Below are 17,742 nucleotides of genomic sequence, written 5' to 3'. Positions count from 1 at the left end.
CACGTCTCTGCGCCAAAGGTATGCCAACTATGCCATCCGCACCTCCGTGCCAATGGAATACCATGCCAGCCATGTATCTGCGCTAAAGGCATGCCAACCATGCCAGCCGCACCACCGTGCCGATGGCATACCATGCCAGCCATGTCTCTGCGCCGAAGGCATGCCAACCATGCAAGCCGCACCACCGTGCCAATGGCATACCATTCCAGCCACGTCTCTGCGCCAAAGGCATGCCAACCATGCCAGCTGCACCACCGTGCCGATAGCATACCATGCCAGCCACGTCTCTGCGCCGAAGGCATGCCAACCATGCCAGCAGCACCACCGTGCCAATGGCATACCATGCCAGCCACGTCTCTGCGCCGAGGGGCTTCCAACCATGCCAGCCACGTCTCTGCGCCAAAGGCATGCCAACCATACCAGCCGCACCACCGTTCCGATGGCATACCATGTCAGCCACGTCTCTGCGTTGAAGGCATGCCAATCATGCCATCCTCACCACAGTGCCAATGGCATACCATGCCAGCCACGTCTCTGCACGGAGGCATGTCAACCATGCAGTCGGACCACCGTGCCAATGTCATACCATGCCAGCCACGTCTCTGCGGCAAAGGCATGCCAACCATGCCATCCTCACCTTCGTGCCAATGGAATACCATGCAAGCCACGTCTCTGCGGCAAAGGCATGCGAACCATGCCAGACATGTCTCTGCGCCGAAGGCATGCCAACCATGCCATCCGAACCACCATGCCAATGACATACAATGCCAGTCACGTCTCTGCAACCAAGCCATGCCAAGCCCAAGCCATCCCCCGCGCCAAGTTTATGATAGCGACTCCATTCCAAGCCGACCAATGCTGACGGCTCCATTCCAAGCCGACCAATCCTGATGGCTCCATTCCAAGCCGACCAATGCTGACGGCTCCACTCTAAGCCGACCAACGCCAACGCTCCATTTCACGCCAATTCTATGCTAGCGGCACCCTTCCAAGTTGATGCCAACAATCTGCTTCTCAGCCAACAACCATCTCTACCACCCGCGGCCTAGCTTGCAGCACAAAATTTATGCAAAGCCACCAACGCAAGAGTCATGTATTCTCTTTACCTCCCGATAAAAGGTTAGTCGGATCTTCTTGACCATCTTTCATGATTTTTAGTTTCAATTTTGCCCTTGTCTGTCACCATCTCATGCTTACCTCGCAACAAGGCCTCTGTTCCGAGCTAAGCAGGGGATATAATGTTGATGGTGGTTTTTAGCTTAGGGTTAAAGTCGTAAAACCTTAGTCAAACAGTGACGTTACACTTGAGTAATAATGTCGCCACTAGCACATTTGTTGAACCATTCAACATGTCTACGTAAAATTACCGGGGTAACTTTTTTCTATACACTATGTTCCATGACAGAACCTTCAAGTATCGAATGGCATTGTCTCCGCACATGCTAGTCGCGCATGCTAACCAAGTGTGCCGACGGCATGCCAACCATGCCAGCCACGTATCTGCTCCAAAGGCTTTCCAACCATGCCAGCCGCACCACCGTGTCGATGACATACCATGCCACCCATGTATCTGCGCCGAAGGCATGCCAACCATGCCAGCCGCACCACCGTGCCAATGGGTTACCATGCCAACCACGTCTTTGCACCGAAGGCAAGCCAACCATGCCATCCGCACCACCATGCCAACGGCATACCATGACATCCACGTCTTTGCGCCAAAGGCATGCCAACCATGCCAGCCGCACCACCGTGCCAACGGAATACCATGCCAGCCACGTCTCTGCGCCGAAGGCATGCCAACCATGCCAGCCGCACCACCGTGCCAATGGCATACCATGTCAGCCACGTCTCTGCGCCGAAGGCATCCCAACTATGCCAGCCGTACCGCCGTGTCGATGGCATACCTTGCCAGCCACGTCTCTGCACCGAAGGCATTCCAACCATGCCCGTCGCACCACCGTGCCAATGACATACCATGTCAGCCACGTCTCTGCGCCGAGGGGATGCCAACCATGCCAGCCGCACCACCGTGCCTATGGCATACCATACCAGCCACGTCTCTGCGCCAAAGGCATGCCAGCCGCACCACCGTGCCGATGGAATACCTTGCCAGCCACGTCTCTGCGCCGAAGGCATGCCAACCATGCCAGCCGCACCACCGTGCCAATGGCATACCATGCCATCCACGTCTTTGCACCGAAGGCATGCCAACCATGCCAGCCGCACCACCGTGTCAATGGCATACCATGCCAGCCACGTCTCTGCGCCAAAGGTATGCCAACCATGCCACCTCCGTGCCAATGGAATACCATGCCAGCCACGTCTCCGGGCCGACGACATGCCAACCATGCCAGCCATGTCTCTGCACCGAAGGCATGCCAACCATGCCAGCTGCACCACCGTGCCAATGGCATACCATGCCAGCCACGTCTCTGCACCAAAGGCATGCCAACCATGCCAGCTGCACCACCGTTCCAATGGCATACCATGTCAGCCACGTCTCTGCGCCGAAGGCATCCCAACCATGCCAGCCGTACCGCCGTGCCGATGGCATACCTAGCCAGCCACGTCTCTGCGCCGAAGGCATTCCAACCATGCCCGTCGCACCACCGTGCCAATGACATACCATGTCAGCCACGTCTCTGTGCCGAGGGGATGCCAACCATGCCAGCCGCACCACCGTGCCTATGGCATACCATACCAGCCACGTCTCTGCGCCAAAGGCATGCCAGCCGCACCACCGTGCCGATGGAATACCTTGCCAGCCACGTCTCTGCGCCGAAGGCATGCCAACCATGCCAGCCTCACCACCGTGCCAATGGCATACCATGCCAGCCACGTCTTTGCACCGAAGGCATGCCAACCATGCCAGCCGCACCACCGTGCCAATGGCATACCATGCCAGCCACGTCTCTGCGCCAAAGGTATGCAAACCATGCCACCTCCGTGCCAATGGAATACCATGCCAGCCATGTCTCCGGGCCGACGACATGCCAACCATGCCAGCCATGTCTCTGCACCGAAGGCATGCCAACCATGCCAGCTGCACCACCGTGCCAATGGCATACCATGCCAGCCACGTCTCTGCACCAAAGGCATGCCAACCATGCCAGCTGCACCACCGTGCCGATGGCATATCATGCCAGAAACGTCTCTATGCCGAAGGCATGCCAACCATACCAGCCACGTCTCTGCGCCGAGGAGATGCCAACCATGCTAGTCGAACCATCGTGTCGATGGCAGACCATGCCATCCACGTCTCCGCGCCAAAGAAACGCCAACATGCCAGCCGCACCACCGTGTCGATGTCATTCCATGCCAGCCACGTCTCTGCGCCAAAGGCATGCCAACCATTCCAGCCGCACCACCGTGCCACTGGCATACCATGTCAGCCACGTCTCTGCGCCGAAGGTATGCCCACCATGCCAGCCGCACCACCGTGCCAATGTCATACCATTCCAGCCATGTCTTTTCGCCAAAGGTATGCCAACCATGCCATGCGCACCTCTGTGCCAATGGAATACCATGCCAGCCACGTCTCTGCACCAAAGGCATGCCAACCATGCCATCCGCACCACCGTGCTGATGGCATACCATGCCATCCACGTCTCTGCGCCGAAGGCATGCCAACCATGCCTGCCGCACCACCGTGCCAATGGTATACCATGCCAGCCACGTCTCTGCGCCGAAGGCATTCCAACCATGCCAGCTGCACCACCGTGCCAATGGCATACCATTCAACCACGTCTCTGTGCCGAAGGCATGCCAACCATGCCAGCCGTACCACCGTGCCAATGGAATACCATTCCAGCCACGTCTCTGCGCCAAAGGCATGCCAACCGTGCCAATGGAATTCCATTCCATCCACGTCTCTGCGCCAAAGGCATGCCAACCATGCCATCCGCACCACTGTGTCGATGGGATACCATGCCAGCCGCGTCTCTACGCCGAAGGCATGCCAACCATGCCAGCCATACCACCATTCCAATGGCATACCATGCCAGCAACGTCTCCGCGCCAAAGGCATGCCAACCATGCCAACCGCACCACGGTGCCAATGGCATACCATGCCAGCCACGTCTCCGTGTCGATGGCATGCCAACCATGCCATTCGCACCACCGTTCCAATGTCATACCATGCCATCCAAGTCTCTGCGCCAAAGGCATAGAAACCATGCCATTCGCACCTCTGTGCCAATGGAATACCATGTCAGCCACGTCTCTGCGCCAAAGGAATGCCAACCATGCCAGCCGCACCACTGTGCCGATGGCATACCATGCCAGCCACGTCTCTGTGCCGAAGGCATGCCAACCATGCCTGCCGCACCACCGTGCCAATGGCATACCATGCCAGCCACGTCTTTGCGCCGAAGGCATTCCAACCATGCCAGTGGCACCACCGGGCCAATGGCATACCATTCCAGCCACGTCTCTATGCCGAAGGCATGCCAACCATCCAGCCGTACCACCGTGGCAATGGCATACCATTCGAGCCACGTCTCTGCGCCAAAGGCATGCCAACCATGCCATCCGCACCACTGTGTCGATGGGATACCATGCCAGCCGCGTCTCTGCGCCGAAGGCATGCCAACCATGCCAGCCACACCACCGTTCCAATGGCATACCATGCCAGCAAAGTCTCCGCGCCGAAGGCATGACAACCATGCCAGCCGCACCACCATGCCAGCCACGTCTTGGCGCAGAGACGTGGCTGGCATGGTATGCCATTGGAACGATGGTGCGGCTGGCATGGTTGGCATCCCTTTGGCGAAAAGACGTGGCTGGCATGGTATGTCATTGGCACGGTGTTGTGGGTGACATGGTTGGCATGCCTTTGGCGCAGAGATGTGGCTGGCATGGTATGCCATTGGCACGGTGGCGCGCTGGCATGGTATGCCATTGGCACGGTGGCACTCTGGCATGGTATGCCATTGGCACGGTGGCGCGCTGGCATGGTTGGTATGCCTTTGGAAAAGATACGTGGTTGGCATGGTATGTCATTGGCACGGTGGTGCGGCTGGCATGGTTGGCATGCCTTTGGCGCAGAGACGTGGCTGGCATGGTATGACATTGGCACGGTGGTGCGGCTAGCATGGTTGGCATGAATTCGTCGCAGAGACGTGGCTGGCATGGTATGCCATTGGCACGGTGGTGCGGCTGGCATGGTTGGCATGCCTTCAGCGCAGAGACGTGACTGGCATGGTATGCCATCGGCACGGTGGTGTGGTTGGCATGGTTGGAATGCCTTCGGCGCAGAGACGTTGCTGGCATGGTATGCCATTGGCACGGAGGTGTGGCTGGCATGGTTGGCATGCTGTCGACACACTTGGTTAGCATGCGCGGTTGGCATGTGCGGAGACAATGCATGTCGATACTTGAGGGTTCTGTCGTGGAACATAGTGTATATAAAAAAAGGTACCCCGGTAATTTTACGCAGACATGTTGAATGGTTCAATATATGTGCTAGTGGCGACATTATTACTCAAGTGTGACGTCACTGTTTGACTAAGGTTTTACGACTTTAACCCTAAGATAAAAACCATCATCAACAGATAGAAAGTGTAGTTGAGCTCAAGAACTCCAAGGAGATCATCATACAAGACGAAGAACTACTTAAGGAACTGGTGTAACTTCATCGACTAAAAGATATATGGAGATTTGAACTTATCTGTCACTCAAATGTCTATCTACTCTATCTCCTATCTTGAGACAAAGTCATTTTGCTATTTATACTTTGATTATACACATATTCTATTTCGAGCCGAGTTTATCTCGCGTATCTATTTCTCGAAATATGTGTTGGTAAGGTTTCGCTTTGGCCAAGATCATCTTTACCTAGTGACTAATATCATGTTATGTTTCAATCACTTTGAAAATGGCTTTGACGAAAAATAGTTTGTGAATAACAACTATATAACGTCCTCTAAGAATGTTTCAATGATTGAAATGAGAGTTTAGATTATATAACCATTGTTGGATATAATCATTGTGTGGCAACATATATATGCATAAGTCCTTATTCCTTGAACCAAAGTATGCGTACTTTGTTGATCAGGAAAACCGGAACAAGAACTGTGAACTCAGTCCTCGAACTGGCAGAGGTTCTCATCCCGATAATATCTGTTGGAGTTTGTGAACTCCTTCCGAGAATGTAAGTCCGCGAACTAAGTCTGCGAACTTGAGTTGGTTATATCTAAAGACGATTATTTGTGAACTTATATTTATATTAACTAAGGAATGCAAATTACAAACCGTGGCTATAAAGTTCATGAATCGATTCGAGTGAATCAAATCGTTTTCTCTTCGATTGTGTCTTGTATAGTTATATAAGACTAATACAATTGAACAACTCTCTAACTAGTTCATTTGAGTCATTTGAACTAGTTATGGTGAAGAAGAATATGATTGATATGAAAATGATCATATGGATAACCATTTGGTTAAATACTGTTGAACCGACAAATGTACATGTTTGGGTACGGTTACACAAATCTAAAATCGTGCATTTCATGTGTGTGTAACAAGCTAAGTTTTCGATCCAACGGTTGAAAGATATTAGCTTGAATCTAACAAGGTGTTCATCTAATGGTGAATATTGAGTGCTTTGTTACTAAGCTAACATTGATTGCAAACCCTGATTTGAAAAACTATATAACGGAGAACTCTAGCAACTGGGAAACTTAATACACACCTCCTGTGTGATACTAGTTGTATTAGCTAGAGTCGATTCTCCTTTAAGCTTAGGTTTCTTCTTGTAAACCAGGTTAACGACTTAAAGACTTCATTGGGATTGTGAATCCAGACCGATACTACTTTCTTGTAGTTGTATGATCTGATCTTGCTGATTCTATCGTGTTGAGTACAATCATAACGATTGGCTTGAGATTAATATCTCCGATAGGCAAGATATAAAAGTAGTCACAAACATCTTCGTCTCATCGTTTGTGATTCTAAAATATCTTCTTTCGTCGTGTCGATTAAGATTATTGTGAGGTGATTGATAATACTAGGCTGTTCTTCGGGAGTATAAGTCCGGGTTATCAATTGGTGCATGTTCACCTTGATTTATCAAAAGACGGAACAAAAACTTGTAGGTATTTATGTGGGAGACAAATTTATCTATTTCCGTAGACTTTTCTGTGTGATACAGATTTATTTATTAAAGTCTTCGACTTTGGGTCGTACCAACTCTTAGTTGTGGGTGACATCAGCTAAGGGAATCACGTGCGTAGTATCCAGTTGGGATTCAGAGATGTGAGGAGCGCAATTGTACCTTGATCAGTGTGAGATTTATTAGGGATCAATTACATTCCAGTCCGAAGTTAACTTGGAGTAGGCTAGTGCCTGTAGCGGCTTGATACAGTGTGGTATTCAAATATGGACTAGGTCCCGAGGTTTTTCTGCATTTGCGGTTTCCTCGTTAACAAAACTTCTGGTTCCCATGTTATTTCTTTTCCGCATTATATTTTGTTATACAATTGAAATATCACAGGTTGTGCGTTTGAATCAATCAATTGGAAATCCAACCATTGGTTGTTGATTGAAATTGACTGATACTTGAACATTGGTCTTTGGTACCGTTCAAGTGATTTCTCTTGTATTCAATTAGACTCGTAGATTTCTATTTTCTTGAGTAAGGATTGAATCGAGAAAGAGAGATATAACTCTTTGATATACTTTATTAAGAGTGAGTCTAGTTGATTCTCTTGAAAGTATATTGGAGTTAGTCCATACAGATTGCTAATCGAAATATTGGGTGTGGTTGATGTACCCCCTGTTTTTCAAATTGTTATAATCCATAATTGAAAATAATCAAACAATTCAAGTAACCAGAATATTGAAATACCTATTCCCAAATCCCAGTGATAAATTAAGAATTATTTTCTTCATCTAGTGTCTATGTATACTCTATAGGAAGAGAGGGGAAAAGGGGTGAGAAACCACAACCCAATAGGAAATTTCCAAAAATAATATAGTGCAGCGAAAAACAACCAACGATGCATCAAAAGTATAATTAAGACACGATAAAATCAATGCATCAGAAACATAATTACACTCTTTGAATTTCTACTAATTTCAGTTTAGATTCTTTACTTGAGCACACTTTCAGTTTAAGTAATTAATTTCTTAAATTGTTTCCAACCTTTTGTTTACAGATTTCTCGTTCAGCAATTCAAATTTTTGTGGAAATTCTTTTAAATGATTTCAAACTTCGTATTCTAGAACTTATGTTTTATAAGTTTATCATTTCTTGTCTTTATTATATTTCCCTACGGATCTTTACATTTACCCACCGTGACACACATAAATGTGACCCTGATCTTGGCATTTTCCCGCTGTGACAAACATGTTATTTTAATAGTTATACCCCTGATATCGGCATAAACAACAACTAAAACTGCCCACCGGCTCACAAGCATAAAAGATATCTTGGCCTGATCTTGGCACACATCAACGACTACTGCCCACCGATGCCCACAAGCATAATTGTTATCACGGCCCTGATCTCGGCATACAAACAACAACCATAACCCACCGGCGAACGTAATCCTAAAAGGTGTGACCCGCCACTAATAGTTAAAAAAAAAATTATGGCCAGGACCCATTTGATCAGGATGTCCACTTTTAAGAAAATAAAATCATATTTTATAACACACAATATCATTGCGTTTTGTTTTTGTACATCATTTACTTAGAGTTGGTTTTAGACGGAAGCTCTTTTTGAAAAGACGGGCTATGCCAGTTAACATCATGTCATTGTTTAGAGTATTCAATTGTTGTATCGAACGAGTAATAACATTGTTGCTTTGCCGTATCAATCTATCCATGAGTTCGAATATGTGGAATCCTAGAGAACACTAGAGCTAAGCATCAAGAGGATTACGTTATACATTATTTCTGAAAAGGGCGTTTGGTATCATTAGAGTGTTGCTCGGTTGAACCCACCAAGCATTGGTACGTCAAGTTTGGTTGTCATATTTTATCTTCAAAACCGAAGCTGCTTAATTATATTACTGGATTCAACTTTGTTATGCCAGACTAAGAACATTAGAAATGTCAAGATAAACTCGTGTTACTTTGAAGAACTTGAAGACGTATCAAAATGAATGTACAAATCCTCCTTTTTTTCTAGGTTAGTAATACATACTTGACTTGGTTCTATTTCTATCTACTTTTCTTTCAAGTAGTTTAGATTAAAAACCTAACATATGAAGTATATTTATGTATCTCTAGTATTGGTGACTTGATCATTCCATTATGGTCAAAGTTTCAAGGAATAATATACTAGTTGTTTCACACAACTTTAGCATATTAGATTACGAAGTATAACATTTACCTTTTGAACTTTGTCGAATCAACATAACACTATTTGGTAATTCGTTACTAGTTAGTGTGTTGAACTTTTGGTTGATTCCATTTCACTACATGAGTTTAAATAAGTAAAATTTCGGAACTCGTTCCGTAGTTAAAAAGAATCAAATGATCTATTCTAGACCGATCCTTTAAATAACAATTTTTATTAGGACCGATCCCGAGGATCTATAACAGGATCGATCCCTTACCTTGGGATCTATTGTAGGACCAAACCCTAAATGTCAACCAATTAGACGTTTTCTGATTGCGGCTATAAATTTAGGGTTTGGATAGCTATCGGAAATACGGTTTGGTTAATATGGAAAGTTCATACAATCGACATAATATTTTAAACATGTGTTAAACTCTTGTTACTTAATGTTCAAGTATTTTTCTTGATACCCAAAATGAGATCCCAAACCGAAATATTTCGTAATATCTTCTTTGGTACAAATGGTTCAGACAGGGACGAGCTTTTTTAATAATGTTCCCGTATGTACGTGTCATTTCCTATTACCGAACTAAGGAACTCTATACCGAGATGGGTTAAAACAAATATTATAATGACACCAAGTCCTTTTAATGTATAAGACAAAGAAATTATTATCACAAATATAAGCGATAAGTGATACCGCAGACCGATCATATTGTTTCTTTTTTGTTTGTTTAGTTCATGGGGGGGGTGGAGGTGAGGGAAACACCAGATAAGAAGATTGGTAGAGAACGCTTGTCCATTATTCTGAACAGGTGATTTAGTGTTGACGGTAGACGCCATTAAAAATGCCGTTTGGCTGTGGAAGAAGAATATCACTAGTTATTTTTTCCCAAATGGAGCAAGCATCAAGGTGGTCACATATGCATTGTAGAGATGCAATAATGGTAATATCCGCAAAGATCTGTACTTCTTACTCCTAGTGTTATCCAAGGTGTGATGCTTCCTCCTGCAAAGGAGAACTAAGTACATGCCTTGACATCTATCCGAATTACACACCACACGTCTATGGGATTACATGCTTCCGTGGTTCAAGGTTAAGTGACGAACTTTATTGTTTTGGTTTGTGCGATCGTCCAATTACTTTTTAGTTTCTAGCTTTCACTAAGGTGTGATGTTACCTCCTAATCTATCGCTTGTTAGAGCACTGCTCGGTCGAACTTGCAAGCGTTGCTATCTCAAGCTTATTTTTTAAGTTTAGTTGCCAAAACTGTAAGTCTTGATTTCTAGTCTACTTATAGCTAAGTCTCGGATTAGGATATAAAGTATAGTTGAGCTTTAGACTTCACGAAATTCATCGAATGAATACGAAGAACTATTCAAGGGAACTTGTGGAACTTCATCAATAAAAAGTATGTGGAGACTTGAACTCATCTATCACTCAAAAGTCTATCTACTCTATCTCCTATTTGAGATAAAAAGTCGTATTGCTATATAGACTTCAATTATACACATTTGGTATTTCGAGCCGAGTTTATCTCGCTTATCTATTTCTCGAATTGTGTGTTGGTAATCTTTCGCTTTAACCAATTTCATCTTTTAATCTTGATGAAAGTCAAAAGATGATCATGTGAAAATCGCCTTGTAACATCTTACATGATTTGTATGAGACAGTCATTTGATGTAGACTTGGAATGTTTTGTATTGATCATTTAATCACTTGAAAATTGCTTTGAAGCTAATAGTTTGTGTGAGACAGCTATTGTCGTCTTCCATGAATGTTTCAATGATTGAAATGAGGGTTTAGAACATGTAACCATGTCTGGATATAAACATAGTGTGTATTCACATTTGTATAAAGTCCAAAACCGGGAAACATGGTATGCGTACCCGTACGTGTACTGGTTGGTTGTTGGAAGTCCGGAAACTATATATGTGTACCCGTATGCGTACTGGGGGAATTTCAAGTTCCGTGAATTTCTGCTGGAGTTTGAAAGGGTAATGTGGTATGTGTACCCGTACGCAAACTGGCGTAACCAAACTCAGTCCGGCTACTTAGGTATGCGTACCCATTTGCATACTTAAGTAGGTTATGTTCTAAAATCGGTTTGTTCATGAACTAATACATTTATATAATAAATAATGCATTTTTTTTTGCAAACTGTGGCTATAATGTTCATGAAATTATTCGAGTGAACCAAAATCAATTTTGCTTCAATTGTGTCTTGTATACTTCTATGAGAATATAAACAATTGAACAACTCTCTAACTATTTTCATTTGAGTCATTTGAACTAGTTATGATAAATATGAATCAGGTTGACATGAAAGTGATCATATGGCTAACCATTGGTTAAGTATTGTTGAACCAAGTGTACACGTTTAGGTATGGTTACCTTTATCTAAACGACGGTGCATTTCATTTGTGTATAACAAGATAAGTTCGATCTACCGGTTGGAATATATTAGGTTGAATATAATCAGGTTTTCATCTAACGGTGAATATTGAATGCTTTGTTACCAAGGTAACATTGATTGCAAACCCTGATTTGAAGACTATATAAAGGAGAACTCTAGCAACTGGGAAACCTAATCCCCACACCTCCTGTGTGATACTAGATGAGACTAGAGTCGATTCTCTTTTAACCTTAGTTTTTTCACGGAACCATGTAGGTTAACGACTTAAAGACTTCATTGGAATTGTGAAGCCAGACCCGACTATTTTCTCTGTAGTTGCGTGTTGTGATCTTGCTGTTTTCTATCGTGATTGAGTACTATCTTCTTTAAGATTTCCTCGAGATTTATTCTCCAATAGGAAAGATTGAAAAGTAGTCACAAACATCTTCGTCTCATCGTATGTGATTCCATAATATCTTATTTCGTTAATCGATTAAGATTATTTTGAGGTGATTGATAATACTAGGTTGTTCTTCGGGAATATAAGTGGTTTATCAATTGGTTCCTGTTCACCTTGATTTACTAAAAGACGGAACATAACTCATACGTATATCTGTGGGAGACAGATTTATCTATACAATAGACTTTTTTGTGTGATACATATTTGTTTATCAAGTCTTCGACTTTGGGTCTTAGAAACTCTTAGTTGTGGGTGGGATCAGCTAAAGGAATTAAGTGTGTAAAGTCCTGCTGGGATTCAGAGATGTGAGGAGCGCAACTGTACCTTGATCAGTGTGATATTGATTAGGGATCAATTACATTTCAGTCTGAAATTAACTTGGAGTAGGCTAGTGCCTGTAGAGGCTTGATACAGTGTGGTATTCAAATATGGACTAGGTCCCGAGGTTTTTCTTTTTTTGCGGTTTCCTCGTTAACAAAACTTCTGGTGCATGTGTTATTTCTTTTCCGCATTATATTTTGTTATATAATTGAAATATCACATGTTGTGCGTTGAATCGATCAATTGGTAAATCCAATCTTTGGTTGTTGACTGAAATTGATTGATCATTGAACATTGGTCTTTGGTACCGTTCAAGTTATTTCTCTTATATTCAATCAGGCTCGCAAATTGTTATTTGTTTGATTGCAGATTGAATTGAGAAATTGAGATACAACTCTTGGATATACTCTTCTTGAGATTGAGTCTGACTGTCTAATTGATTCTCTCGAAAGTATATTGGATTTTGTCCATACAGATTGCTAAGAGAAATATTGGGTGTGGTTGTTAGACCCCCGATTTTTCATTGCTGACAAACACAAATACTCTCTGGGTATGAATTCATCGCGTTATCCACTCCTGTAAAGGAGAACCTACACCAGTGTAGATGCCTACTGAATAGAGAGGTATAAGTCTTCCTTAAAGCGGAGAAATCTTTTGTAACCTATGTAAATCCGGTACAGAAGCTTGATACAATCTCAAGATGTTATTGTGTACTGGTCTCTAAGTATAGGATTTTTTCTATAGATTAAGTTGCCTATTTCTTATTGAATTAGGATGAGATTTGTAAAAGGTCTATACTTCAAAGTTTCTAGTGTTCATTAAGGTGTGGTGATAGCAACAAGGGTAAACACGGGTTCGGGAGTGTCAAGTCTATTGACGACTGGTATTAAAGGATTTGATGTTCCATTTTCGGTTCACATGGTTAGCTGTCACAAAAAGATAATCAAAAGAAACAAAGTCAACCATAATATTAAGCGTTATATAACCATGTCACCCAGATTATATCATGGAATAAACAAGTCCAAAAGGTGGAAGGTAAACATGGGTTCCACAATGTAAAGCCTGTTGATATTAGGCATTAAAATACTTTACGCTCCACCTCTGACCCATAAGATCATCCATCGAAAAGGGGCAATCAAGCCGGTGCCGCTATAGTACAGTGGTAAAGTCATTGGGTGATGATATCAGTGATCTGAGTTCAAAACTCGCCAGCACCAATTCTTTACCGATAAAATAAATGAAAAAAAAAAGAAAAGGGGTAATCAAACTTAGAAAAGACATCAACCACAAGAATTTATAGTTAATTGTTTTTGGATAAATTTTTGTTGAGGGCGTTTTTTGATGAGTCCATTGAGGACAAATGATGTGTTGACGTATGTCTTTCCTATTAATTGATTTCAACAAATTTTGCTTGCAAAAATATAAATATTTTAGTTTTTTTTTGTCAGGATTCATACTGGTTGTTGTACCATTTAACTTCATATGATTATTTTGATGTAATAAGTTTTTATATGGGTCAAAATTTGTTGATGTTGGATTTTTGGTGAAGGTTAGATTCGTAAAATCACATCGAGAATTATGTATCTCTGAGCACATCAGAAGCATAAGAGATTTTATGTCACGTTCGGAAACAGAAGTGAATTATAGTATTGTAACCTCGCCAAAGAAATGATACATGACGTCAATATTAGAGCCTCTTAGATAAGGGATCTCAATATTCCATGTATCTCATGCTGAGCAGCTCAATATTCCTTTCAATGTTCATTCATTTAAAATATGCCTCTGGTGCTGCAAGAACTCTTCCCTGAAATATTATTCAGAACAAACATGATGCTGCCATCTCATATATGAATCAATTATACATGGTGATGCAAGAACTCTTCTAGAAAGGTTGTCTACTAGTATAAAACGATTAATTAAATATAGCGTTATTCCTAGAAAAATTCAGAATGAATATGATGTTGCCGTCTCATATCCTGAGTCTCTGAATATATTAAATGCTATTAGGCAGGTTGTCTGCTAAATTAATTTTTCATATGCTGAATTCATCAGATAAATTCCTAGAAAAAATATGCTAATTACCCCAATATTCATCTACTTTAATTCATGGTTTTTCTCATCTGAATTCCATGGATTAGTAATTAATGAATTATTCACCTTTCGGATAAAGGGGCCATCACCGAGTAAGCCTCGAGTAAAAGGCATGGGTGTATTTAGTATTAATGGTCCAAAGAGCATCCAAAAGTATGGATGAACAGGGATATGGAAGTTTAATTAAATAAGGAAAAGGAAGGAGAAAAATAATAATAATAAATAATAAAATAATAGAAACCGTGAGGGCGGGCCCACATGGCCAGCCGGCCGGTTTTGGCGGGTCCCCCATTCTTTTTCCTTTTTATTTTATTATTATTTTGAATTTTCTCTTTCAAGGACTTTCTCTTTTGATCAAAACTCAGTATTTCCATATCTTTTCAAATTTTACTCCATGGATCAAATCCATATGGTTTTCAAAGCAATAGTCTTGCAACCAAGGAAAGATAAGAGTTTCAGTCAAACTCAAACTCTTTTGAAAAGGACAAAAATAATGCTCGACGCACTAGAAAATACCAAAATTCTCTGAAATGGTCTGCGGATGACATAGTGACACGGGCACAATACTATGGTCGGTCATGGTCGGTCCCTTGGCTACCAGAAGCCGGTCCCGCATCATTCTTTGATTAATGGCCTAATTAATAATCTTTAGTCCATATTTGATTCGAACTATTTCCATCAACTTGGAATATCATCCATACACTATCACTTGGACTCACAAGCATCAATAGCTGGTTCCAACACCCTTGGTCGGTCCATCCTTAGGTTTTGCTACCTAATGCTCGGCAGAGCATTATTTTAATTATGGTTAAACACTAATTAAACATCCTTGCATCAAATACTCTGCAACCGACTTTGATGAATGCTCAACCGAGCATCTGGATGTCACATGGTCGGCTCATCACCACCAATGGCCGGTCCTTTCTCATCCTCATTGCTAGATCATCCATCGATCAAAATTAGGATTTTGAACCTAATGCTTTGCAAAGCATAATTCTGGACAAGTTTAAACACCGATAATTTTATATTGATCCAACAATCAATATCTAAATTAATTATTTAATATTCGGTTAGCCATCAATATTTTATTAGTACTTTAATTAATATTTTATTGATTCAATTATCAATATTTGAGCAATATTTCATACTGATCAAGCTATCAGTATTTTATTGGTTGATCAACCAATACTTAGTTGGTCCATCAACCAACACCTAGTTGATCAGTTGACCATTATTTTAATATTATAATCTTTGCTTGTCATTCCACTGACTCATGACATGTGGATTGAAGAGGGACCTTCTATGGTCATCTTCATATGACTTCCTGTCAAATGCTTGACGCATCAACATAATGGTTTATGATTGATCCATCAATAACATTAAACCTATATATGCATATCAATCCAAGTCATTCGACTATCGTTGCTGCTATATCTAGCACAATGATATGTCACAACTATCAGTGACCCATCAGACTCAACGTCTATGATCCAGAAAGCATATTGTTATCCCAGCAAACACTTCATTCTTCATCCATCAAAACCTCGAATTACGAAATATGTTTCGTTTATCATTTAAGATTCATAGTCTAATTAGGTCAACAATTGGCCATATAAACTATGTCTGCAAAGCATACTTTCATATGAGATATCAATTCATGTCACATGGGGGATATTCACTAGGGTTTTGATTTGGAGGCCTACAACATGTGCGATGTGCAATACATCCACGATTAGTAATATGAGTAAGTCGTGCTTCCAGTTGAAGGAGTAAATGAAATAGTGTATGATCAATCAACCAAGTCCTCTACGCAAAGTGGAACTAGTTTATACATGTTTTCCTACTTCCTCATTCTTCCACTCCTTTTCAACCATCACCATTTATAGGAGATCAATATGTGCTAACACTCTGCAATAAATAGGTTCCTCAACCTATGACTTGATAAGACTAACAAGACTCAACATAAGCAAACTTACAACAGTCAATTATCAAGCATATAAAGAATTTCTCTCGTCTTACACAGAGTAATCATCTTGAAAGTAGTTCGACACATTACACATTAATCGATCATTCTCCATTGACCTCTACACATCCTTACCTTCCCTCCCTACAAATAGACCCTTCTCCTTCCTTGTGACCGAATTAAATCTAGAACGAACAATATCTTGGTTAGGACGGAATCCTACAAATTAGTCTCTCGAACTCAAAGTACTCTTGTTCAGTACATCTGTTTAAAGTTTTAGACCATTTGCTTCATCCTTCACTTGCCTACTCCACCACTTTTACCCAAACCAGTAAATTATGTTCTTACTCGTGAACAATACTATATACCATAATGTTGATACCTTCATTCTTGTGTGCATGTATGATATTAAGATGTGATTTTTTTGAGATTTTTTATTTTTGAAAGTTCGTGCATTCTATGCGCATACATATTTTTATGCTTTCTTTCATTTTTATTCCAGATTTTGCTGCATCTCATTCCAATGAAGAAACTTGAATGCTTTCGCATGTTAGATAAGTTTACTATATCTACTGGGATTCATGATACTGATGAGGCACGTCGGATATAGGAAAAACTTGCTTACTGGTTAAAGAATAAGGATGGCAGGAGACTGTCGGTGAAAGTCAGTCTAGTACAATAGGTAGTCTTGACGAAAAGTATGGGGTAAGCGCTTTACAATAATATTTTTCTTCTCTTGAAAAGCTGCAGATGCATGAAAATCCTTTGAAGTAAACCGACGTCTACATAACCCTTCCCAGTTGAGACACTGTCTTTGCTACCTTTGAGGCCCATGTAAATGAGTTCAAATTCATTGTAGCTAAGGTTTTCCACATGGTTCTCATGTATGAAAATGTAAAATCGTATTTCTTTCGACTTTCAGACATAGAGAGGCATGTGCTTTTGTTGCGCCAAAACCTGCGGAAGCGATTTGGATAGCTACACAATAGTACTCTAAATATTGCAAAGAACACAAGCACTCACATAAACGAAAATACGAATTTCACGAGGTTGGATTCTAGGGAAAAATAAGTGATTCATATATTATCGTATATGAGAAAACATATAAAATCCAATGGAGAAGAAGAAGTTTTTGGTGTATTTTCTAGGTTCCCTACTTGGTTATTTATATACACATTGATAAGGAACTTTATGTAACAAACAAGAATTGTTCTACTTAACTTAA

Source organism: Papaver somniferum, chromosome 7 (assembly GCF_003573695.1).
Source record: "Papaver somniferum cultivar HN1 chromosome 7, ASM357369v1, whole genome shotgun sequence".
In the NCBI taxonomy this organism is placed as follows: domain Eukaryota; kingdom Viridiplantae; phylum Streptophyta; class Magnoliopsida; order Ranunculales; family Papaveraceae; genus Papaver; species Papaver somniferum.
This window is presented reverse-complemented; position numbering follows the sequence as displayed.